The sequence below is a fragment of the Artemia franciscana genome, unplaced genomic scaffold, assembly GCF_032884065.1.
Source record: "Artemia franciscana unplaced genomic scaffold, ASM3288406v1 PGA_scaffold_74, whole genome shotgun sequence".
In the NCBI taxonomy this organism is placed as follows: domain Eukaryota; kingdom Metazoa; phylum Arthropoda; class Branchiopoda; order Anostraca; family Artemiidae; genus Artemia; species Artemia franciscana.
In genome coordinates this window covers 2183318-2211250 of record NW_027062709.1, presented here as the reverse complement: position 1 = coordinate 2211250, position 27933 = coordinate 2183318, and the positions used below count along the sequence as shown (strand labels likewise).

The following is a 27933-nucleotide window of genomic DNA, read 5'->3' as shown; positions in this document are numbered from 1 at the left end:
CACCTCTCGCAGATCAGCCTCAGAAGATGCAGCTCGTTATGTTGCAGGAAAAACAATGCGGTCATAAATATGTTTAAATTTGCGTCACTGAAATGATGAGTCCTACAACCAAACTGCGTCACTAACAATACCCAAGTTTTACGACTCTTTATAGTGGGAAAACTGGAAATAAAACGCCAGAAAAAGGCCCTTTTGGCGCGCAACTGGTTTTCAAAAACGCATGTGCCTCGATCTTTATCCTAGAGAGAAACCTTCGTCTGTTTATATCTTTTGCATTGCTATCAGTCTAACGTTCCAACATTGATGTGAACAATGGAATACGCATTATTCTAAGGGATTGCTATAGTATTGTCAAAAATTTAGTAAGTAACTTGTACTTTTCTGAGAGTTTAAAATGAATGGATGTTTGACACTTTGATTCGCGGAATGGAAAACTGAAATTAAGGTTGGCCTGGATTTTTTTTTGAAAACTAGGAACTGCGCATGGGACTCGATACAGGTGATTTTGAGGGTGTACCCCACCTGGAAATTGTGTATTATCTCCAACACACTCAAGAAGTTTGTTCTGTTAGTTCTGAAAAAAACCGGTTTGTCTGTCTGCAATCGGTTATAATTAGCTTAGTCTTAGTGACAAAACTATGATTTCGGTTTATTTAAATTAAATATTTAATATATTGAGGTGGTTAGGTATTTAATATAAAGCGTTCTGGGCGGCCTGCTATCCATAATTCTCTGTTGTAGTTTCCATAATTTTGTTACTAAAGTCTTATATTTTCATTATGTTTTGGTATATTTCGTAATAATTTACTTAACTTCACTTCTTGAGTGTGTTCTGGATAATACACAAGCATCCTCCACCTTTCTAATTAGTATTCCAACCAGTATAAATAATGAAACATGCAAGCATCTCTTGGCGGATAGCTGGTCACGTGTTTTCATCAGTTCGTCCTAAGACATATTCTTCTAAATAACGTACTTCGTAACTAATAAAGTTGCTGGGTATAAACCTAGCTTAGGGGAAATTGAGAAGGAAACATAAACAACCATCTGGCACCTACGCAGGAGGGGGGACTTCGGGCCCCCCTTTTCAGGATAAAGTACAGCTTTCAATGGATCAATTTTGGAAACTATCATTTTTCATTAAAATAGACGTTTTCACAATAGAAGAACTACCTCCCATAGCACCCATATTGCACTGTTAACCCTAAAATTTCCATTTCAGTGGGATATTATAGTTTAATCACTGGTTCTAAATCGCTATGAACATAACCTGAGCCTAAAGCGTACTTTTGAGGCCTCAGTCTTCTTCCCCCCATCCGCTACAATACTACAGATTAAAGTAAATCTGTATTTCCTGATGTACGTGCTTTTTGCATTTATTTAGCTACTAAATAAAAAAAGTGCTTCTTTATATCTGCTGTTTCGAAGGTTATGCCCCCCCCCCGAAAAAAATTCATGCGTACGTGCCTGACAACCATTCTTGCTTTATAATGTGCAGAATAATTGTAGTTAACACATTTTGAGTGCAGCTACACTATACTTTACCCCCAACCTCCCTAATGTATGGATATATGGACCAAATTATATATTTATATGTTTTTCCTTTTTTTTGATTTCGTCACAGTTCATTCATTTTACAGCTACACGGGTCAAAACAAGAGGATCGCTCTTCTTTCGATAGCGTGGCATAGCAAAATACATGGGAAAAATATATTTTGGGCATATATCTGCACATTAGGGGGGTAGCAGTAAAGTATAGTAGACATGCAGTCAAAATGCGTTTAGTACAATAATTCTGCACATTATGAAGTAAGAATTGTTTTCTCAACATGTTTTCTTCTCAAGCCTAGGCTTATACCCGTGGCTGGCCTCAAGAAGAATTCAGCGGTAAGGTAGCATTGGATCGAAAATTAAAATCTAATTAGGGCTGGACCCCCAGTACTAAGACCTTGCCTAATCTCAGACCAAGTATGTTGATTAAAATTAAACTTTTCTAAGCATGGACTTTATGGGAAACTAATTAAAACTAATTTCTAAAAAGTCTTGAAGAAAGCATGCTAATAAAATAGAAATAGTACCATTAGATTCCTTATTTCATATTCTTTCCCCAAATATCGTGGTCGATTTTATGACAATGTAACCCCCCATCCCCCTGATAGTCCCATGATATAGCCTTAGGGAATATATATATATATATATATATATATATATAGAAAACAATGAAATTCCTTCTGTTTAACGTCTTTTATTTCAATTTATCAAATTTTTATATTTTCTGTCATTATTATCCACGTTTTTAAATTATTTCATTTAGTATTAATAATTATAATTCTATCATAGTCACTCAGACAAAAACAGATTCCATGGAGTCTAGAATTTAGCTACCCATTATACGACGGATCCCGAGATTCAAAACAACAAAGAAATATATAATGTAGGCCTGTGTATGGGACTATCACGGCGGAGGTAGCCGGGCAATATCAGAAAATGGACCAGGATGTTCGCAATGAGCAAAAAATAAGGAATCTAATAGAACTACTTTGATTTTGGTAAAATATTTCCTACCCTCCCAACCTGCAATTTTACCCTAGTCCTGGAAATGTTGATAGGTTGAGATAAGACTAGGCTAGTTGGGATTTTACATTCTCCGATTAACCCACTAATGAGCTAAATAAGAAATTAACATACCTTTTGAGTCAGTATTTCACCACCACCCTAATGTGCAAATAAATACCCGAAATTATATACGCAAGTATGTATATACTTGCGTGTATATACTTCCTGTGTATATATTTGCATATTAGGAGGGGTGAGGGGTAAAGTTCCTTGTCGACGCAAATGAATGCTAGATTCAGGATGAAATTCTGATTCAAAAGGTATATAAACTCCTTAGCTATCTCAATAGTAAATTTATCGCTGGGATTTTCTGACTACAATCTTGGAAATTTTTTTTCAACAGTTAAGATTAAGCAAAGGTTATCTTTACGGCCTATTCTGTTTAAGTATAATTATTCATCTTCATAGGGCTTGCGATTGAATCTATTTGTGACTGAGATCCTTTGTTCAAATTATAAAATCCAGTGTCTAAGATCGTGCAGTATTTTCTAAGATTAGACTAGAGCTAAAACTGTGTGTTTGTGATTAAACTCTAATATTGACTATCAGCGCATTTAGAATAGTTATTTGAACTCCTTTGGAACAACTTGAAGGGGAATATCTTTTATATTATCTCTATCCTTTGTGTGCAATTGTTATTATAGATATACACTCGCGCAAAGAGAAGGGTAGGGTTAAATTATCCTTCTGCACTACCCAACCCTCTGCAAAAACTGAAAATGATGATATGAAGGAATGCATTTTTGAGGCCTCTTCCTTACCCTATAGGAAAAATAAATTGTACTTAGTAATAAATATCCGTTTCTTAAAACGGTTTCCATTATGCATACTTTTTAGTTACTAATATCAGATTTTTCGGATGAAAATGAGATTGATCGAATTTTGCAGATCAGGTTTTTTGAACATTTAGTTTTGAAGCTTGTATCACCTTGCGATTATTACCAAATTTTGTTCGTTTTTCCAAATTGGGTTGTGTAAAGATATTCTGAAAATCTTCAAAGAAGAAACAAAAGGTCTGCCAAGGAAAGTATAGGGCTTCTAGGGTCTCCTTTAAGATTGAGAATTCCTTACAGTTGAAAACTGAAAATTCGTTCATTGGCGTCAAAACCCATTCTTTGGCGGTAAAAAATTACGAGCATTATGAACTCCTCTTCTCCAAAAAATTCTTGGCACTTCGCTTCCTAAAAAATTTTAGATGAGAGATTGTTATAGATGAGCTAGTTTTGGTATTTATGTACCTCCTTTTACGTCTTTTACTCTCTATTAAATAAAAAAAAAACAAGTTTTTTAAATGAAAGTAAGGAGTGACATTAAAACTTAAACTAACAGAAATTACTCCGTATATGAAAGAGGCTTTTTCTTCTCAACGCCCCGCTCTTTACGCTAAAGTTTGACTCTTTCTCTTAACTCTACATTTTAAAACAGTAAAAAACTTTAGTGTAAAGAGCGGGGCGTTAAGAAGGAAAAGCCTCTTTCATATACGGAGTAATTTCTGTTCGTTTTAAGTTTTAATGTCGCTCCTTACTTTCATTTAAAAAAAACTTTTTTTTTAAATTTAATTTCTGAACGTTTTTGAATCAATGCATGTTTTGATTTTGGCTCTCCGTAGAGGAATAATCAAAACGAAATTTGTATATTTATTGTTTTTTGGCTAAATGGCTTTCTCATAATTTTGATCGAATGATTTTAAGAAAAAAAGAGCGGGGGAGGAAGCCTAGTTGCCCTCCGATTTTCGGTTAATTAAAAAGGCAACTAGAACTTTTAATTTTTTACGAATCTTTTTATAAGTAAAAGATATACTTAACTTATAAATTAGCTTACGTAAAGAACTTTTGTATTTTCATGTTTTTATTACATATATGAGGGGGTTCGCCCCCTCTTCAGTACCTCGCTCTTTAAACTAAAGCTTAAATTTTGTCCCAATTCATTAAGAATGACCCCTGAATCACAAAAGCCGCAGAATAAATAGTTGAAATTACTAAAAATATTTAGCGTAAAGAGCGAGGTATTAGGAGGAGGTGAGCCCCTCATATGGGTAATAATTTATGTTCGTTTTAATTTTTAATGCTGCTGCTTACTTCCAGCTGAAAAAAAACTTTTTCATATTTATTTTTTCATTGTTTTTTTTTAAGTAATGCTAGTAAATCCTGCGCTCCCTTCATGGAAATTTTCTTCCCCCATGACAAATTCCTCGATGGAAAGTTCCCCCAGCATATCCCCCTCTTCTCAACCCCTGCCTCCTCCTGAAAAAGCCTGAACACTTCCCAATAACCATTACTATATGTAAGCACTGGTCAAAGTTTTGAACTTGTAACCCCTCCCACGGGGACTGTGGGGGAGTAAGTCTTCCCCAAAGACATAGTTATAAGGTTTTTCGACTACGCTCAATAAAATGGCTATCTCAGAATTTTGATCCGTTGACTTTGGGAAAATAATCAGCATGGGAGGAGGCCTAGGTGCCCTCCAATTTTTTTGGTCACTTAAAAAGGGCACTAGAACTTTGCATTTCCGTTAGAATGAGCCCTCTTGCAACATTCTAGGACAACTGGGTCGATACGATCACCCCTGGGAAAAAAACAACAAAAAAACAAAAAAAAAAAACAAATAAACACGCATCCGTGATCTGCCTTCTGGCAAAAAATATAAAATTCCACATTTTTGTAGATAGGAGCTTGAAACTTCTACAGTAGGGTTCGCTGATACGCTGAATCTGAAGGTGTGATTTTCGTTAAGATTCTATGACTTTTAGGGGGTGTTTCTCCCTATTTTCTAAAATAATGCAAATTTTCTCAGGCTCGTAACTTTTGATGGGTAAGACTAAACTTGATGAAACTTATATATTTAAAATCAGCATTAAAATGCAATTCTTTTGATGTAGTTATTGGTACCAAAATTACGTTTTTTAGAGTTTTGGTTACTATTGAGCCGGGTACTCCTTACTACAGTTCGTTACCACGAACTATTTGATTTGGCAAAAATTATTTGAGTATCCCGGCAACGGCTGAGCTATTTGTGGATCATCTATCGTTTTCATTTTTTGTATATTTCTTGTGTTCGCATAGTGGACGAGACCGCGCCTCCTGACAAAAGATTTTCTAGTTCTATCCTGCCTTTCGCAAGGGAATATCTCATAGTCATATTTAGTTTCACACCGTAGATCATGTGCTTGGGAATTGGGATTACGAGAGCTGGGGTCCATTCCCAGCTGTCGCAAGGCAGACGGGGAAGGGAGTCCTCCAGTTAAATAAAATTCCATGAAGATCCAAAGATGTCTTATACGCCGCAGATGGCCAATGGGGGATTATTTTTGTTATTTTTATTTTGTTGCTTTTTTATTTTGGCTGTGCCCATTTCTTTTTTCAGTTTTGTATTATATGCGATTTTGGGTAAATATTTAGTTTCGTCACAAGCTGTCTAAACTGGAAACTATGCTGCGAAGCAGCATAGTTTTTTATATTATAGCACTTAGAAATGCTAATTCTAGGAGCGCATCCATTTCTGGTTGACCCTCCTCCTCCATGGAGCAAACTAAAAATACATAAAGTGGGCTTGCTTAGAGGTAGCATTACCTATAGAGCGAAGCATATTAGTCCATGAGCCCCGCGGGCAGCAGGGCGAGGCCTGTATTCTATATTTATTTAATAAGCCTCGTTTGAGCTTTTTTTTTAGTTTTATCACTCTTTGTTGAATAAAAATAGAATACAGACCTCGCTCCGCTGCCCGCGGGGCTCATGGACTAATACGCTTCGCTCTGTAGGTAATGTTACCTGTTAGCAAGCCCACTTTACGCATTTTTAGTCTCGTTGGAGTAGGATTTTAGAAAGCTGAAAAATGGATGCGCTTCTCTAATAATGACAAAGAAACAATATGCGATCATCAGAATCTTGCTATATTCAGTAATACGCACTTTAGACAGCTTGCGACGAAACTAAACATTTACCGATTTTGATTAGAATAAAATACTGGATTGACCTTTTAATGCGTCGGACAGAAGATAACTTAGGTAAATAAAGCTTTCAGGAATGTACAGAAAGCCTAAATTTGAACCTGGGATATTTTTAGAAGTATCGGCCTCTATCCTTTCCTGTCCGAATAGTACTGGCCTTCGATAAATTTGGAAAAATTTGTCTTATAAAGAAGAAACGTCCAGAAATAGGTCAACAGCATAAGTGATTGGCTCCCTACCCTAAGGCGTCTAAACAACATTTTAATGGTGCTTTCATACTGCGCCGTGGAACCTTTCACACTAGCTTAACTCCCGACTTTACGTTACATTACGTAATCTTAAAGAGCAAATTTTGTCTGTAACATAAACAGTGTCAAACAGGCTCGAGCTTAGCATAGAATTTAACGTTTGGAACTGGTACTTACGTGTTATGTCAACTTGGACAGCGTCACTTAGAATATAGCCATAAACCTCATTTATTTTGCAATTTATAATCACAGTGGATAGCTTAGGTTAAGTTAGTCCGCTAAGTTACTTTGTCCACATTTATGCTATAAACATAACTAGTCAAAGAAGAACTCAGTGTCTGGTTAGGGCCTATTCGGACTGAGATTTTACTAAACCGAGATTTAGCTTTCCACTAAATAAATGAGTTTTATGGCTATATTCCAAGTGGCGCTGTCCAAGTGTGGTCGATATATTACTTAAATACGAGAAAACTTTTGTTACTTTATGGAAAAGTCAACAGAATGCAACGAAATGAAATTTCTGGATGGGCAGTAACTAAACTTGGAAAGTAAACATTTAAACTCTTCCTAAAAGACCAAGCATATCGTTATTTCAGCACAGATGATAATCGTTAAAGCTTGAATATACATCTTCATTTCACATTTTCAATTTTTGAATGGTTTACTTATGATGTGTTCTGATCACTTTAGATGATGATCCTGATGCTCTCAATGATTTTTACGCTATTTTAGCATCAAATAACGTTTTTCAATGTTAAAGGCTATACTTGACGCAACGCAACAGAAACGGAGCCACTTAGAATAGAAAATTAGTGTGAAAGTGTGAAAACCACTTAAGAACAAGGGGGCAACCCTCTTTCTGGTACCTAGTGTACATCTCAGAATGTCAAGTGTTCTGTAAAGTTCTGCAACACTTTGCATAGTTTCTGCCATGCATGGCACGCTTCTGTCACGCTTGATACACGCCACCTCGTGTATGTGATTCCTGAAGGTGAACACCCCGCCGCTTAAGAACAAAAATTGAGGTTGGTTGTAGAAAAAGACTAATTTTGTATCATAACTTTTTCTGGCTATTCTTCTTATGTCTTTTAAGCAGATATTCCCGCTTGTTAGAGTTTGTGCCATGTGGAGTTGGCAAATCAAAAAGAAAACAGGACTCTATTCGTGAATTGAAACAATTACGTGTCGCAACAGGTAGCATCTTCAGTTTAGTGCGGCTCTCACACTACGTGCGTAATTTTCTGTGCTAAGTAGTAAAGTTACATTATGTCAGGCATAACCTTTCACAGTTAAACAAGTCTTCTCAATATACGTTAATGTAAAATTTCATGGAATCATCATAACCATCATCTAAAAACATCACGGTCGTCACACGCAAACTGTTCAAAAATTCAAAATGTGAAATAGAGAAGAAGATTCAAGCTTTGGTCATGCGTGAAAGGTTTTTTTTAGAACAGGTTTATTAATCCATTTTCAGTATTTATTAATTATGGTTACTCATGCAGAAATTCTATTTTCTTGCTACTATGTTTGCTTTTCCATAACGTAATAAAAGTTATTCTAGTGTCGAAGGTTTTGCGGCGTAATGAGAAAAAAACAACAAATTTTTCGGCACATCTTTTGCTATGCGTGGTATTCTGAACGATGTCTAAATATTTAGACTCACTTATTTTTACGTTTACTTTAATTTGATATTAATGACGATAAAGCTTGAAGTGACGTTTATTAGTTTTAGTTCATTTCATCCACTGCTTTAACAAAAAAATTTCTGCGTTAGGTTTGTTTTTCTAGTTATCCGAAGGGGTGTGAGTTTTGTCACCCTTCCGTCGTCCGAAGTTTTGTCACTTGTCACTTCACAATTTTGCCATCATTAATTCCCTTTCTCAAATACATCTCCATGAAACAAAAATTTTACTTTGAACTCCTGAGAATTGAGTTTTACTAGCCTACACTCTGTTTGGAAATCCGAAACACAGCACACCGTTTCATTCTCAAACTAAATAGGGAAAAATTCTTCCTTTCTCTCCATATTCTAAAGCCAACAAAAATCTTTTTGTCCTCATGTTTCACAGAGTTCTAGATAAATAAATGATTTTTTTGCCCAAGTTTTACAGAGTTTCATTATAATTTAAGATATATTTAAAAGTTACTTTCGAAATAAGAACGGTAAATTATACTTTTTTAATGCTCTTAAACTCTAAATTTGAATTACATACTTTATGAATAAATTCTATAAACTTAAACTTAATGCTGAACTTAAAGACTTATAAACTTAAAGCTGACTAATTGTTTCTAATCAAAGATACTTTAATGCACGTCTAATTTCAACAATATGTTTAGCTTAATGTTTTTTAATTTTTAATTTAATTTAATTGGTTTAAAATAATGAAACTTAATTAACATTACAAAACATGATTAACCTAAAAATACATGGCAGAGAATTTTTCCTCTCTGTCACCCTCTATTTTTTAGAGCTCAATATAAATTGGTCGGTAATCATTTTTTAATTCTTTCTAGTTTTAGATAAATCAATGATTATTTGGTCTTATATAAAAGTTACGTTATAAATTAAAACATGAAGAAAAAATAAAACTCAAAAATGAGAAATGTCGGCCACTTTTTTGGCATTGGTTGATTGGAGAAAACTTGATGCAATAACATGAATTAAAAATCTTGAAGAATCCCCACTGCTACTGCTACTACTACTAGCAATTCACTACACCACCAAGCCACCTGAAGCCAATCCTGCTGCACATATTCCTCCACCCCAATCCATTCAAAGTTTTACTCTTTACCTTCTGCAAAAAAATATCTCCCAGACGTTTTCAAATTTTAATTTTCCAGATATGGAAAGTGATTGTAAGGTTAAGAATCGGATGTTTATCTTGTCAGATTGTGGGAAATATAGTTTTTGGCTTAGGAAGCTTCTTTGTCCTTCTGATGGAATTTTTCATGCTGAGTTAGCCATATCCCAGTTCGATTTTAGCGTCACTTTGGCGTCGAACACCTAAATTCTTTCTAGCCACAAATTGTCGCAAAAGAATATTACTTTAAATTGAAGATTAAACTTTTGGATATGAAGAAGATAATAGCATGTAGCAGCAAAAATCAATTTTGAAATGTTTGTAAGTATTTGCAAAACGAATCCCCGGAACAATTTAAAGAATTTTGAGTGTTTAATCGAAAATTACTTTAAGCATTCAACAGGGTAATACTAAGACCTAATCGGAATACCACAGATTCGAATTAGTAATCTGGATGTATCATTAATCTAAAGGTTCTTCTTTATTTCTTAAAATTTGGGCTTTTTTGAATCTTTAAAGTAAATCATTTTAATCTTCAGGACGAAGACTTGTTTCCAAAATGCAAAACATGTAATCAGGTTTTTAGCATATTTTCTTTTTTAGTATGCGCAAATTGTGGCCGTTTCAGATAGAAATTAAGTAAAAAAAAACAAGTTTTTTTTTAACTGAAAGTAAGGAGCGATATTAAAACTTAAAACGAACAGAAATTACTTCGTATATGAAAGAGGCTGCTTCCTCATCAACGCCCCGCTCTTTACGCTAAAGTTTGACTCTGTCTATCAATTCTTCTTTTTAAAACAGTAAAAAACTTTAGCGTAAAGAGCGGGGCGTTGATGAGGAATCAGCCTCTTTCATATACGAAGTAATTTCTGTTCGTTTTAAGTTTTAATGTCGCTCCTTACTTTCAGTTAAAAAAAAACTTGTTTTTTTTATTTAATTTCTGAACGTTTTTGAATCAATGCATGTTTTGATTTTGGCTCTCCGCAGAGGAATAATTAAAACGAAATTTGCATTTTTTTTTTTTTTTGGCTAAATGGCTTTCTCATAATTTTGATCGAATGATTTTGAGAAAAAAAGAGCGGGGGAGGAAGCCTAGCTGCCCTCCGATTTTTTGGTTAATTAAAAAGGCAACTAGAACTTAATTTTTTACGAATATTTTTATTAGTAAGAGATTTACGTAACTTATAAATTAGCTTACGTAAAGAACTTTTGTATTCTCATATTTTTATTACATATATGAGGGGGTTCGCCCCCTTGTCAGATCCTCGCTCTTTACACTAAAGCTTAAATTTTGTCCCAATTCATTAAGAATGACCCCAGAATCACAAAAGCCGTAGAATAAATAGTTGAAATTACTAAAAATACTTTAACGCAAAGAGCGAGGTATTAGGAGGAGGTGAGCCCCTCAAATGGGTAATAATTTCTGTTTGTTTTAAGTTTTAATGCTGTTCCTTACTTCCAGCTGAAAGTACTTTTTCATATTTATTTTTTCATTGTGTTTTTAAATAATGCTAGTAAATCCTGCGCTCCCTTCATGGAGATTTTCATCCCCCATGACAAATTATCGATGGAAAGTTCCCCCAGCATATCCCCCTCTTCTCAACCCCTCCCCCAACCAAAAAAATCCTCCTGAAAACGCCTGTACACTTCCCAATAACCATTACTATATGTAAGCATTGGTCAAAGTTTGTAACTTGTTGCCCCTCCAATGGGGACTGTGGGGGAATAAGTCGTCCCTAAAGACATAGTTATAAGGTTTTTCGACTACGCTGAATAAAATGGCTATCTCAGAATTTTGATCCGTTGACTTCGGTAAAATAATTAGCGTGGGAGGGGGCCTAGGTGCCCTCCAATTTTTTTGGTCACTTAAAAAGGGCACTAGAACTTTTCATTTCCGTTAGAATGAGCCCTCTTGCAACATTCTAGGACAACTGGGTCGATACGATAATCCCTGGGAAAAAGAAAAAAAAAACAACAAAAAAAAACAAAAAAACAAACACGCATCCGTGATCTGCCTTCTGGCAAAAAATACAAAATTCCACATTTTTGTAGATAGGAGCTTGAAACTTCTACAGTAGGGTTCTCTGATACGCTGAATCTGATGGTGTGATTTTCGTTAAGATTCTATGACTTCTAGGGGGCGTTTCCCCCTATTTTCTAAAATAACGCAAATTTTCTCAGGCTCGTAACTTTTGATGGGTAAGACTAAACTTGATGAAACTTATATATTTAAAATCAGCATTAAAATGCAATTCTTTTGATGTAGGTATTGGTATCAAAATTCCATTTTTTAGAGTTTTGGTTACTATTGAGCCGGGTCGCTCCTTACTACAGTTCGTTACCACGAACTGTTTGAAAAGAAACTTTAACCGATCATTTTAAATAATAACCCTTGTTAGCACGGTAGGATTGATCTTTGGTTGGTAATGCATGACCCCTGGTTCGAATTCAGCTGCCGTAGGGGCCTGGATTTGCAAGCAGACTATGCATTAGCATCTCCAAATAATCAAACAGGAAGAAAAGGAAGATTTTGAAAAAAAACCGTAGGTTGATGAAAAAATTATGATATATTTTCAAATTTATCATGAAATGAATATTAGAGCAAACTACTTTTTAATCTTAGTCTTTATCTTAAGCTATTCTATTTAATTTTAAAGAAACTGTTTTTATGTAACTAAGGTTTCGTGCATTTAAAATTTACGCTTTTTATTTCAAATTTAAGTTTTTTTTTCAAATTGTTTATTTAATTTACAACTGAAAATCGGATTTGTTGTCCAGGATCGTTTTTTTTTATGAGTGCTCTTTGCAAGGGAATATCCAGAATTCTGTCGTGGGGGCGGGGGGCTGTATAAAAATACATGGAAAATTTATTTATATTTATTTTTGTTACGTTTTTGCAAGTCAGTAAAAAAAGGGGGAAGGCTCACTATTTATAGCCCCCCTCCCCCAGATACGGCATTTGCTCTTTGCTAAATTTAAGAATGTAATTGAAGTTTGTAAAAATGCATTTAGATATTCAGAGTTGGCTGGTTATGATTTAAGTTTTTTTTTTTGAATCTTTTGGTGCTTCAAAGAAAAGAAAAACTTAAAGTACCAAGAAAAGTGAAAATGAATTCTAATTGTTTGATTTAGCCAGGTGGAAACATGAACAGCCATACATGTTTTAAAAATTAGAAAAAAAAGGAATTCTATTTTCATTGAAAAAGTCCTCATACAGTTATACAGTTATGTAGTTATACGTACTTATGCAGTTTTGTTAGTAGTTGGCACCAGATTGAAAGAGTGAAACGTGGATAAAAAATCAACAAAGACTAAGTCAAAACACATTGCACCAAACACCTTAAGCACCAAACACCTTAAGAAGGTGTTACTTTTTTTGAAGGTGTAGTTGTCTTTGAAAGTCAGTCGTTTGCTAATGTTCGAATTTGTACGGACGAAATGCGTTGTCAAATTCATCAAATTCAGCTTATTGATTTTCACTATTCAACCTGGCAATACTGACGAACATGTGATAGTAGCCTAAGAAATTTACGGTTTTAAAAAAAACCGAAGGAAAAATCTTAGACAATTGCCGTGTTTAGGAATGAATAAACTTATAGTGGCAAAAGATAGACCTAGACCTGATTCCAGGCGGGGGGGGGGCTTATGAAAATATATCTAGATGTCCTTGGTACTTAAAAAATCGCAAAAATTTATTGTGTTAAAATACGTATGATCACATTTTAAATTGATTTTGAAAAATTGTTTAAGAAACTCCCCTACACTGTTGAAATTTTCTGAAGATTTCATAGTAGGCTACTAGAATTTCGCAAAAGAATTAAAAATTTTTCAGAAAACCTATGGATCATTCGACGTTTTTTGAATTCACCATGAAAAGTTCTATCAAAATCAAAAATTTTATCCTCATATATTTAGCATTTCGTGATCAAAAATTTTGGAATGTTCCCAGTGTAATTAGTTTGGCCTAAGTCATATACCTGTTCTTGACAGGTCCAGAATTTATTATTGTCTTTAGTTGCTATAAGGTGGCTTTCGAAAAGTAATTTATGTGACTTCTCTTGAGAAAGCAATATGACTATTTGTGTGGATAGATAGATATAGGCAGAAATTTCCAATGAATACCAACCAGCAGGCAAAGCCGATTCACATATTCTTATCTTAATATGGAAAATGAAAAACTAAAGGATTCGCTTAAACTCTATTGCAATAGGTCAAGTGACTAAAAAACTAAAATTTGATTTATGTGAAATGGATGTTTTTGAACTACAAAAATATTTTCTCCAGGTATTTTAGAAGGGTGACAATCTGGAAGGGAGGGGGTGGGTAATATACAATAAATTGGCCACAAAAAGGATTTGTTTTAACTTGTTATGATTTGATTTGCCGCTTTTAAATAGGAAATTAAGGGGATAAGACCGTAAATCCTGCAGCTTAAATTGACCTTACAACTGAATATAAGATACTTTAGGAGATTATAAATAACGTATAAATATTCAAGAGGGAAAATCCTTTTATTTAGGAAGTGTGTTTTACTGTCAAATAAACAGATTTTCTCTATTGAACTATTATACGAAAAGGAATAAAAAAAAAAAGATTCATCATAGTTAAACGTCAAATACAGTAAGCTAAATAGCAAAGAAATAAAAGTAAAACTTGCGTTGGGATTCCTAATCCCACAAAAAAGATTTTTTCCAGGTCTTTGTTCTGTAAGGGGGATAGTTGAGACAGGGAAGGGGATATACAAGACATTGGGCAAAAAAGTCCTTTTTTTAAAGTTTTTTATTTTTTTTCTCTTTAGTTAAAGTGAATAATCAAGTGGAACAAACGATAAACTATGTAGCTAAAACTCACCTAGCAACTAAATATTAGAGATTTTAGGTGATTTGAGATAATAAAAAGATCCTTATAATTATTGTGATCATAAATCTGTTACCAACCTCCGGGACACATTTTGTACTTCAGTAAATAATTTTATAGCCCACCATAACACTCCCGGAACGTTTGGGTGTATTTGTTTACAATAGGCTAAGGGAACTTGCTAATTTTATGTAATGTTTTTGTTGGTGCGTAAGTAAGACAATTTCCTAGCCTTATATGAAAAATGATAAATGAGAATAGTCATTACTAAAAGGAGTAAAAAAAAAATATATCAAAGTTAAGTATAATTCATTAAGAAAGTAAAGAGCCAAGTAAAAAGTTATAATAGAATTATAAATATTTTGAAATAAAAAAAAACTTTCCTTATTTTTCGAGCTTTAAACCTCGAGTTAACTGTTTTCAATAATGGGAATTTCAAAATGTATTTTATTACAAGTTGACGCCATTTCTGAGGTATTACAGGCTGTTTTTCAAAACCCTCTGATTTTCTTTTCCTTAAATGCAAGTTACTATTCAGTTGAATATGTAAATAGCGACGAAGACCACATTCTCTTTCCATCACAAACACCAAAAACAAGAAGAACAATAGGGACTTTCTCAAAACAATGGGAAACAAATTAGAATGAATATTTTGGCTTTTTTTTTCTTCGGACTGGCCAGTAGTATCGTTTCTTCAACGACTTTACAATTGGTAAAACCCTACAAAAATTCTACCATACTGTTTATTTATGCATTTTTAAACCTTCGGCTCATACAGACTTCGGTCTACTCTTTACTAGTGGTAGCTATTGCCGCAACCATGATTTCATCTCAAAGTCCCATTTAAGGTAGATTCTAAGAAGCTTTCGTTAATACAAGAGATTACATAATGATGTGTGGGGAGAGGGCTCCGATTTTAGAAACAATGTTATTATTACCTGTTGGAAAAAGTTGTCTCTTGTCAACTGCTCTAAAATTAAAAGAAAAGAAACATTTAGGAAATAATAAATGCAACTAAAAGTTTCACTTAAGTTTTTTAATCAAGCTTATGCTTTTGCTGTTGTTTTTTTTTTTATTATTATCAGCCTTGTGATTTAGTTGGTTAATACTATATACTGTGTTGGTTGTTTTTAGCTTTGGTTGTCATGCTGTTGGTTGTTTTCTTCTCAAAGACAAAGACAAACTTTGGTTCCCTTCTCATCTGTTTCTCATATGCTTTCAAAAGCACGCACATCAGATCACTAATGGTGACAGTATATCACACTTTTTGATTTAAGAGTATCATCAAAATTTCAGGGGCAAGAAACTTAATACCATTAATTTTATTTTTACCAGGATTTAAAAGAATAACCTCCTCATTTTCTTTTTTGGGTCATTTTTTAAATTTTTTTCTCAAAGGCGGGGGGGACTTGCCCTTAGTCAATGTTCATGGCATGTAGGCACAAGAAGGGAGGTCACCGTCACGTTTGAAAAAAGCTTATATTGGTGCAGACCCTGAACTGACGATGAACAAACAAAACGACTGAACTGTTAATTCAAGCAGTCAAACCACTTGACAAGTGGTACCAGTCCATGAAAGTGTACGGGGAGAAACAAATGGATTATTGTAAGTTTTTTAATAAAGACGCAAAAATAATAGATTTTTTTTTAATCTAGAGAGGGGCAATTTTGTTGTTTTCTCCCAGTTTTTTTTTTAATGTAGGTGCCAAAAAGAGTATTTTTTCAACTTTTAGGGGGAGATCTAGTAAATAATTACCCTCCCTTCCTCCCAACAAAATGCCTTTGAACTGGAATGGAAATATCATTTTGTCTATATTAACTTATGTTGGTTTTGTAAGGCTTTTTTATGTTTAGTTTCTACGAATAGCTTTTTAAGGTCTTTGTAAAAACCTACTTCTGTTCTATTTTGTCAGCAGGAGTTTGAGTAATTTTCTTTTATTTAACTTTTTTTTTGTGTCTTTTAAGGATCTTTTTTATTTGAATAAGTTAGTTGAGCGGTGCTCTGTTGTTGCATTATTGATACGTCTCTTTACGCTAAAGTTTTTTACTGTTTTAAAAAGAAAAAATGAGAGAAAGAGTCAAACTTTAGCGTAAAAAGCAGGGCAGCCCCTTTCATATACGAAGTAATTTCTGTTCGTTTTAAGTTTGAAGACGGCCCTCTGTCCAAGGGCCGTCTTCAGCAATACAAAAATATATAAGAAGAAACAACTTACAACAGGATAAAATCAATAAAACTAAAATGAAAAGTTTTTCAAAAATCCTCTTCTCATATCCATCGGAAACAATTTTTGTAGGGTTTTACCAATTGTAAAGTCGTTGAAGAAACGATACTATTGGCCAATCCGAAGAAAAAAGCCAAAATATTCATTCTAATTTGTTTCCCACTGTTTTGAGAAATTCCCTATTGTTCTTCTTGTTTTTGGTGTTTGTGATGGAAAGACAATGTGGTCTTCGTCGCTATTTACATATTCAACTGAATAGTAACTTGCATTTAAGGAAAAGAAAATCAGAGGGCTTTGAAAAACAGCCTATAATACCTCAGAGATGGCGTCAATTTGTAATAAAATACATTTTTGAGCTTCCCATTATTGAAAACAGTTGAATCGAGGTTTAGAGCTCGAAAAATAAGGAAAGATTTTTTTTTATTTCAAAATACTTATAATTTTATCATAACTTTTGACTTGGCTCTTTACTTTTTAATGAATTATAATTAACTTTGATATATTCTTTTTTTACTCCTTATAGTAGTGTCTATTTTCATTTATCATTTTTCATATAAGGCTAGGATATTGTCTTACTTACGTACTAACAAAAACATTGCATAAAATTAGCAAGTTCCCTTAGCCTATTGTAAACAAATACACCCATACGTTCCGGGAGTGTTATGGTGGGCTATAAAATTATTTACTGAAGTACAAAATGTGTCCCAGAGGTTGGTAAGAGATTTATGATCACAATAATTATAAGGATCTTTTTATTATCTCAAATCACCTAAAGTCTCCAATATTTAGTTGCTAGGTGAGTTTTAGCTAATATTTTATCGTTTGTTCCACTTGATTATTCACTTTAACCTAAGTTTTACATTAATTTAGTTTTTATTTCTTTGCCATTTTATTCCTTTGCTGTGTTTGACGTTTAACTATGATGAATACTTTTTTCCATTCCTTTTTGTATGATCGTTCAATAGGAAAACACATTTCTAAATTATACGATTTTCCCTATTGAACGTTTATACTTTATGTATAATCTCCTAAAGTATCTTATATTCAGTTGCTAGGTAAGTTTAAGCTACAGGACTTACGGTCTTATCCCCTTAAAGGCGGTAAATCAAATCATAAGTTAAAACACTCCCTTTTTGTGGCCAGATTGTCACCCTTCTAAAATACCTGGAGAGAATATTTTTGTAGTAAAAAAACAGCAATTTCAAATAAGTCAAATTTTAGTTTTTTAGTTACTTAACCTATAGCAATAGAGTTTGTATTGTTTAGTTTTTCATTTTCCATATTAAGCTAAGAAATATGTGAATCGGCTTTACCTGCTGGTTGGTATTCACAGGAAATTTCTGCCTATATCTGTCTATTCACACAAATAGTCATATTGGTTTCTTAAGAGTAGTCACATAAATTACTTTTCGAAAGCCACCTTATAGCAACTAAAGACAATAATAAATTCTGGACTTGTCAAGAATAGGTATATGACTTAAGCCAAACTAATTACATTGGGAACATTCCAAAATTTTTTAGATCATGAAATGCTAAATATATGAGGATAAAATTTTTGATTTTGATAGAAGTTTTCACGGTGAATTCAAAAAACGTATATTCGAACCTAAAAATATTTTTTGCAGTTAACAGCCCTACTCATTTTGAAAATTATAGCACCGGATTTTAGAAAACAAATATTAAAAAGTAGAGAAATAAACAAAAAACGGTATAAAAACGTATATTCGAACCTAAAAATATTTTTTCAGTTAACGGCCCTACTCATTTTGAAAATTTATAGCACCGCATTCTAGAAAACAAACATAAAAAGTAGAGAAATAAACAGAAAACGGTATAAAAAAGTATACTCGAACCTAAAAATATTTTTTTTCAGTTAACGACCCTACTCATTTTGAAAATCATAGCACCGGATTCTAAAAAACAAATATTAAAAACTAGAGAAATAAACAAAAACAGTATAAAAACGTATATTTGAACCTAAAAATATTTTTTTTCAGTTATCGGCCCTACTCATTTTGAAAATTCCTCGGCATCAGTTTGGTACTTCCAATTTAAATAATGAAACAGTAAAAAACTTTGTAAACTACTTTAAAGCATTCTAAAACACTTACTTATATCATTTATAAATGCATAATTTTCACTTTAACCCCTCCCCCTCATATATAGCCTAAGTTATACATAACCTTTGAATTTTCGATAGTGCGACTCTCTTCTTCTTATTAATGTAACGGTAAACGATAAACAAGCGGGAAGAAAAAAGCCGTTCTATTGAAGATGCAGTGAGCATATATCATTTAGGCCTGGCACGTACGCAGGGGGGGGGATGGGCTTCAGGCCTGCCCTCCCCAAAGACAAATTCTGTGAAATGTTCAATTTCCCCATGGTTTCTTGGGATTTCTGGCAAAAGTAGAACACTTATTAGGAATCTAGATACATTTGTGAAGCATTTTTGGGGGATTTTACAGCATGTAATTATCCGGTTAAGTCACTGCCCAATTATTAACCCATTTTTTGTCTAACTTTTTACCCTCTTTGAAGTAATTAGCGATTGTACTTTTTCTTCGTAAAGAGAGGTTGCTTTCCACAACAAAATATAATTATCCTTGATATTAGGGTGTTTATCCCCCCTTTTCAGGATAAAGTACAGCTTTTAACGGATCAATTTTCGAAGAAGGCTTTAGTCTTCTTCCCCCCTCCGCTACAACACTACATATTAAAGTTAATCTGTATTTTCCGAAGTACGTGCTTTTTGCATTTTTTAGTTACTAAATAAAAAAGTGCTACTTTATATCTGCTGTTTCGAAGGTTTTGGGCCCCCTCGAAAAAAAATCCTGCCTACGTGTCTGATTTAGGCTATATACTTGTTCATTAGGGGGTGGGGAATAAAGCATATCATATTTGGGAATGATATAAGGAAGTATTTAGAATGTTTAAAGTAGTTTTCCGAAATTTATAGTATTTCCTTCTGGAGAGCAGAAATACAGTACTAAAATGATACCAAATCATTTGGTGTCTTTGGTGGAGGTTCCGTGCCCATATTTCAGCATAATGCTTCCACGCTCACGACAATCTTTGAAAAATTTTTGAAAATTTTCGAATCTGTTTGTCTACATTCGGGATATTGGCTATTTTAGCTTCAAATCACCATTGAAGCCGGGCTTAAAATAGACCTTCCACACTAAAAAAAAGCCACCCAGTTTATCATTACATAATTTTGACACTAAACATTTTCATTAGACCTGATTACAGGCTGGACGTTCCCAGTATAAATTGCACACCCTGTGGAGGCATAATCGGAAAATAATTGGGCACAGTTTGAGAGTGACTCATTGAGAACAACGGGTACACTTTGATCTGGCAACCGCTGGTAATTTGGGTTCCATTTTGGTTTTTAAATCGTTTCGATTTCATCACTGTTCATGAGCAAGTTATCTGATTAACTGTTTTTTCCAGTTATGGTAGATAATCAATTAGAGCTTGTCTGCTTTTGGTCACTTGTCTGTACTCATCATTTTGGTCTTTGATTGCATCAATAGAAAAGCTCCTTTTTCATTGCAAAAACGGGGTGCAGAGTAGGGCGTCTGTAAGTTTTGGTCAGAGCCGTTTGAAGGGGGGATGACGGGGAAAAGCTGTCCCGGGCACCATTGCGGGGGTAGGTGATGCCCTTGCCAGGGGGTTGCCCACTTTGATCAGATTTTTACTTCGATGTGTTTTTTTGCTTATATCGTAGTCGGGAGGGGGAGCTGTAACTAGTTTTCCCCTGGTGCCACCAAATCTAGAAACGGCTCTAGTTTAATATTTCATTTTTCTGTGGTCGAACAGGTTTAATATTTTAACAGTCTTAACAATTTTGCAGCGACAATGACAATTTTGCTACCGTTGATAGCTCAAACATAGGTTTACTTACCAAATTTCATTTTTAAAATTCGCTTTTGTATTCGTTTTAACTTGAAAAACGGATCAAAAATTGTTTAAAATTGTTTGAAAAAGGATGGTTTTCCTATTTTTTGGGCAAGTTAGATCGTCCTCTACGAAAAATTAGGTAGTACCAAAAGTCTTGCTCAGTAGCTAGATAGATCTGAAACAAGTGAGTCCATTGATACATGTATCCTGTCCTTTCGGTATTAGATACAGCTGTAGGTTTGTTATAAAATTACATATTACAAAAAGGACACAAACCCAAACAAAAAGACAAGATACCCCCCCCCCTCCAATGTAAAAGCAACATTCTTATTTTCCTTTAATGAAAGCATAAGGTGAACTGACACAAGAAACTTAGTTTGTTTCGAAACTCTGGTTTTAGTCCTGTAATTGTTTTATTTTTATATTTATTCTGATAGAATCATTTAGTTGTTTTAACTTGTTTTCTCAATCCTCATCTCGGGGTGGTGCTGAGAGCGTTGTCAGCCTTCTCCACGTGGGGTGGTCTGCAGCAAGGACCTGTAAACCTTTACTACTCCTTTCTGGGTATGTCTGGGTTCACATTGATAAACATTTGATATTTGTATGCGTGTACTGGTAAGCGTGGGCTACCCCACAATAAAGGAATGGTGATACCGGTCCTACACCAACGCACTAATCCTCATCAAACAGTTCGTGGTAACGAACTGTAGTAAGGAGCGACCCGGCTCAATAGTAACCAAAACTCTAAAAAATGGAATTTTGAAGCTATATCAAAAGAATCGCATTTTAATGCTGGTTTTAAATATATAAGTTTCATCAAGTTTAGTCTTACCCATCAAAAGTTACGAGCCTGAGAAAATTTGCGTTATTTTAGAAAATAGGGGGAAACACCCCCTAAAAGTCATAGAATCTTAACGAAAATCACACCATCATATTCAGCGTATCAGAGAACCCTATTGTAGAAGTTTCGTGCTCCTATCTACAAAAATGTGGAATTTTGCATTTTTTGCCAGAAGGCAGATCACGGATGCGTGTTTATTTGTTTTTTTGTTTTTTTGTTTTTTTGTTTTTTTTTTCCCCAGGGGTGATCGTATCGACCCAGTTGTCCTAGAATGTTGCAAGAGAGCTCATTCTAACGGAAATGAAAAGTTCTAGTGCCCTTTTTAAGTGACCAAAAAAATTGGAGGGCACCTAGGCCCCCTCCCACGCTAATTATTTTCCCAAAGTCAACAGATCAAAATTCTGAGATAGCCATTTTATTCAGCATAGTCGAAAAACCTTATAACTATGTCTTTGGGGACGACTTACTCCCCCACGGTCCCCGTGGGAGGGGCAACAAGTTACAAACTTTGACCTGTGCTTACATATAGTAATGGTTATTGGGAAGTATACAGGCGTTTTCAGGAGGATTTTTTTGGTTGGGGGGAGGGGTTGAGAAGAGGGGGATATGCTGGGGGAACTTTCCATCGAGAATTTGTCATGGGAAAAGAAAACTTCCATGAAGGGAGAGCAGGATTTACTAGCATTATTTAAAAAAAAATTAAAAAATAAATGTGAAAAAGCTTTTTCACCTGGAAGTAAGGAACAGCAATAAAACTTAAAACAAACAGAAATTATTACCCATATAAGGGGCTCACCTCCTTATGATACCTAGCTCTTTACGCTAAAGTATTTTTGGCAATTTCAACTATTTATTCTACGGCTTTTGTGATTCAGGGGTCATTCTTAATGAATTGGGATAAAATTTAAGCTTTAGTGTAAAGAGCGAGGTACTGACGATGGGGCGAATCCCCTCATATATGTAATAAAAACATGAGAATACAAAAGTTCTTGACGTAAGCTAATTTATAAGTTACGTAAATCTTTTACCAATAAAAAGATTCGTAAAAAATTAAAAGTTCTAGTTGCCTTTTTAATTAACCAAAAAATCGGAGGGCAACTAGGCTTCGCCCCCGCTCTTTTTTTCTCAAAATCATTCGATCAAAATTATGAGAAAGCCATTTAGCCCCCCCCCCCCAAAAAAAAAAATTTGCAAAATTTCGTTATGATTATTCCTCTGCGGAGAGCCAAAATCAAAACATGCATTGATTCTAAAACGTTCAGAAATTAAATAAAAAAAAACGAGTTTTTTTTAACTGAAAGTAAGGAGCGACATTAAAACTTAAAACGCACAGAAATTACTTCGTATATGAAAGAGGCTGCTTCCTCATCAACGCCCCGCTCTTTACGCTAAAGTTTTTTACTGTTTTAAAAAGAAGAATTGAGAGAAAGAGTCAAACTTTAGCGTAAAGAGCGGGGCGTTGATGAGGAAGCAGCCTCATTCATATACGAAGTAATTTCTGTGCGTTTTAAGTTTTAATGTCGCTCCTTACTTTCAGTTAAAAAAACTCGTTTTTTTTATTTAATTACACACAACACCGTCGTTTTTCTCTAATTAATTTAAAAAACCTTTTCCCCAAAATAAATTTTCAAAGAAAAGTAAAGAGCTCCATTAAACCAAAAATGAGCAAAACAAAATCAAATAATCTAAAAAGCGTAAAACTACCACAAATCAGCATCGATAAATAAATGACACCCAAAACGAACAGAAATTACAATAAATAGCCAAGTCAAACTAAAAACGAGCAGAAATTAACATGAGTAGGGCTCAAAACCCTATACCTTCCCAAAGTCAGAACATAATTTGCACTTTACTGAAAAAATACAAAGGAATGTGCATTGTCAGTTTGATATACTTATGCTGATATTTGTTTCTTAAAATGTTAATAATGCTGTATTTATTAAAGTTATAAAAGTGGAAATATTTATAATGTATTTTTTTCAGTAAAGTGCAAATTATGTTCTAGTCTTAGAAAGGCATAGGGGTTTTGAGCCCTACTCATATTAATTTCTGTTCAAAAATTGAAAGGAGACTAATCCTTTAAATTTCCAATTGAATGATTCCTTTTTGAAGTTTCTACGACAAGTCCTTCGATGCGAAGTGCCCTGGTCTGAGAAAAACAAATAAACAAAAAAAAAAAATAATACATTTTGCCAACACCGTTCTTTACTTAGGCAGGGCTACTGCACTGCCTATGATAAAAAGTACTAGATGATAATATTTCATGCGAAAAAATAAGACTTGTTTCGAAATCAGGATTTTAATCCATTATTGTTCCTTTTTTTTGAATTTGTAGCATGTATTTCAAGTAAACAGGTGAATGCAATATTTAAGGTACTAAACAACTTCAAAATAGCAAAATTTTCTACCCCTCTGGATTCATTTTAGGCCTATTCATATATAAAAACCGCGATTTTCTAAAAGTTTTCATTCGGTTGCTACAAAAGTATGTAGTTTTCAGGGTTATACCGCCTTATTGTCAATGTTGTCACGTTGATATTTGAAAATAAACAGTATAATGGTAACATTTTTCGTCCGAAAAAATTAAAAAAAATAAATAAATGTTAGCAATTTATTGATTCCCAAAGGCAATAAACCTTCAAAGGAAAATCACACCTTCTTAAGATAGTTTGGTACCATATGTATTTCCCTATTTTTGCCCTGATTTTGCACCCGTGTTTTCTTCTTATAAATTTGGCACCCTTTACTACTGAAAACTGTATAACTGAACACAAAAGTCTTGATCCTTAAAATTGCCTTCCTGATTTTACCTAATTCTTAAAGATGCGGTTGTGTAAGTTTCTGCTCAACCAATTCAAAGAATCATATTTATTTTTGTTGTCCTAGGCACCTTGAGGCTAAAGAATTAGATTTATTTCCTTTATTTTATTTATTTCCTTTATTTCATGTTTATTTCCATCAGAGGGTGAACAACTGTGCAATTATACCCACATTACCTGAAAAAGTCCGTGGACTGACATACAAGAGAATAGCTGATAATATATTTTTGGAGTGGGACTGAGAAAAGGTTACTTTAGCTTGAGATTTGATCGACATGAAGTATATGATTATGCTGAACATATTATTTCAAATTGTTCATTGGCTTATTTCATCCACACAGTCGAACAAATTAACCTTTCGACTATCTTTTGATTCAGTCTTCTGCTTAGGTTTTAATATGCAGGTTTATGCACATAATGAACGGGTTATACACGATGTGCGGTAATATGTACAGTGCATCAAGTACTTCGTTTGCTTATTTTATTGACACAAGTAATTTTGCTATTATTGACTTACTGTAGGATCAAGCCACCTGAGGCCAACACTGCTTCAGTTTTTTTTTCTTTGCCCTGATATATTCACTCTCTTCAACCTCTTCCACGAAGTCCCAATTTCCTTCAGATTCCTATGACCTCTTCCCACTTCATTCGGGACAGCCTGCTTTTCGTTTCAAACCATGCCAATAAGCATAGTTTTGGCAATCTGTCATCCTTCATCCGTGGAACCTGTCTTAGCCATCTTAACCTTTCTTTTGTTATATTCCTAGAAATTGGGATCAAACGAAGTTTTGTACAGCTTGTTCTTTGACTTACGGTCAGTCAAATAGGTAACTAAAACAATCCTTAGGCAATTTCTCTGGAAGACATTAGGCAAATCTTCCCTGCCATTCGAAGCGCCCAGATTTCAGAACCACACTTTTTTTCGGTCATAACAGTAACTCCCAAGATTCTAATATTTGTTCACAGGCTTATCTTCCTATTTTCCCAATCTGTTTTAACTGTGAGAAAATATCCTGGGTCTTGGCTATTCCACTTTTTACATCTTCACTGCATCCACCATCTTTACTAATTGATCAATCTCCCCGTTACCCGATATTGCTTTTTCCTCTTCATTTATTTCTTGTCTAAGGGACTTGGTCTCCTCAACATTAAATTTCAAACCCTATTCTTGGACCCTGAATTCGTAGAACTTCTTAAAATTTATTCATTTTGCTGACATTTTATAGACTCATTAATTTGACCTTCCCATATCTTTTGTTGTAGTGCTGTATCTATGTATTTATTGCTGTTGTCTGGCAACAACTGATTTTATTAGCTTCTAAGTCGATTAGTCAATTATTACTACTGTGTTCTGGTCTTGCAAGCTAGGCAAAGAGCAAAAGCTGGGCAAATGGCTTGATTCTGATATATGGTCATCCTCATTTTTAATGCTCAATGAAGTAAAGTCTCTATTCAATAGTCCGGGCCATTCTGGCCATTCCACACTATTCATAAATTATTACAATTTACCTAGGTTGACATATTTTGCTGAGGCTATCCCAAGATTTTCTGGCATTTCTAACAATTTCAGTCAGTTACTTGACATAGGTTGATAATGAAAAAATTGATGTTATATATTTGCTCTCAATTCAAAATACCAGCAAGCAAATCATAAACCAAACCAGTATGCTAATTTCAAATTGATATCTTTTTAATCAACACTGGTAACAACTATTTGAGACGCTTAGCATAGATTGTTGTTCTTCTGCTGAGTTTGTTTCAACTCTTATTAGCATGGTTCTAGAGGCAATTTTGGGGGCGGGATCATTTTGCAAAGGAAAGAGGGTGTCAAAAATTTGAGAAGATAAGTCTGCAAACCAAGATTAGAATATTGGAAGCTACAGTGATGACAGTGGTCAAATATGGTTCTGAAGCATGAGCGCTCCGAAAAACGGATGAAGATTTGTTAGATGTTGTACAGAGAAATTCTGCGGATTGTTTTGGGTATCTGGCTGACTGACTGTATTTCAAATAGAAGGCTCTACGAAAAGCGTGGTTGAATCCCACTTTCTAGGGCTATAATGAGAGAAAGGTTGAGTGGGCTAGGGCACGTTTTCAGATGAAGGATGACAGATTGCCGAAGATTATCCTTTTCAGCCAACCATCTAGGGCTAAACGTAAAACAGATTGTCCGCGATTGGGGTGGAAGGATGTGATAAAGAAAGATTTAAGGGAAATGGGAACTTCCCGGGAGAGTGTAAAGAGAGAGGCTTTGAATAGATTCGGATAGAGGAGGAGCATGCATAGCTGTGGTGGCCTCAGGCGGCTTGGTGCTGCAGTGAGTTGTTAATAGTTGTTAGTAGTAATGTGGACTAGGAATGTTACGTCTTATGCTTTCGATCCTCCCGTGTTTTGTTAATCCGTGCCCGTTGGCTGGACACCGATTAACGTTAAAATACGCACGCAATCTTGTTTGATGATTTACATTTACAGCTGCAATTAATCGTTGAGGGAATTAACCACTAAACAGAATAGTTCAGTCTATTATCTAGTACGTTAGTGTATTCAGTGTTCAGTGTATTATACTGAGCAAATAAAAATTTAAAAAGGACTTGTTTATTACATGCTCAAACATGAGCAGAAAGACAATGCTGCCATGAAAACGTTTTTAACAGCCAACGTTATGGTGACTTTCCCTCCTCCAACCTACCAGCGTTCGAGTGATATGACCCTTACATGCGACGGACTTATTCCTGACGACAAAGCTACCATAGAATGAGTAAATTGCGATTGGATAGAAGTGTGCGAGTTACGAAGTGCAAACATCTAGAGGTGGGGGGGGGCTATAGATAGGTGAAGCTAAATAAAAGGTATGACTGTTATGCCTGTTGAATAATAAATCACTTTGAGAGCTTTATCACCCACTGAGAATATCAAAACTTAATTTTAGCTGGAAATTTTTTTTTGTTATAGCAGACAAATAACATTGGTCAGAGACACGGCAAGTTCTAGCATAACCGCTTCTACCATCACCAGTTTTCCGGAGTTGACGGCTTCACAACAATGAACAATCTGTTTTCACTGTCTAATAAATGAAAATATCCCCATTTGAACGTTTATTTGTTCGTCATAGAAAGGCAGTGTGGTCTTGGATAAAAATATCTAACTTAACGTATCAGGTCAAAAATACATTACAACCATGAACGCAAGGAAGGGGTAGGGTCAATTGAGGAATCAGAGTGTATCAAATATCGCACATGTAAGGTTTCAACATAACTCTCACATTAATAATATTTTTTTTCTTTGTTTTTGGCTTTTTGACGAATTTATTCCCTGAAAATTGCCCTCGCTTAAATAATTTTCTGCTTATGTACCTGATCAGACACTAATGTCAAGTCGGTGGAGATGAGCTCGCAATATAGAATTAGTACGCCATGTAGAAACACATTAATTTCTAATTCGTTCTTCAAATTTGATATAGTTCAATTGCCTTTGAGTATTTCATATTTTTATGATATTATTCCAAAGTTAGAGATACTTTATTGATAAATTTCAGGTATGCCATATGCGCGTTTACGCTCTCGCCATCATATATACTTTTTCCGTGGTTGTTTATGTATCTTTATCTTTTATTTTTTCTCCCTTTTTTGCTCCACCATTATTTACTGTTGATATGAGTTATAAATAAATAATTAATT

General features: G+C 34.4%; 1 protein-coding gene across 2 annotated transcripts in view; it reads left to right on the top strand.

Annotated features, from left to right (window-relative positions):
* Positions 1-226: 226 nt before the first annotated feature.
* The window catches only part of LOC136042185 (uncharacterized), a 440431-nt gene continuing 412724 nt past the window's right edge, over positions 227-27933 (top strand). For both annotated transcript variants that reach the window (XM_065727116.1, XM_065727115.1), the window contains exon 1: positions 227-362. The gene's annotated coding sequence lies outside the window, so the exon portion shown is untranslated. The remainder of the gene's footprint in view (positions 363-27933) is intronic.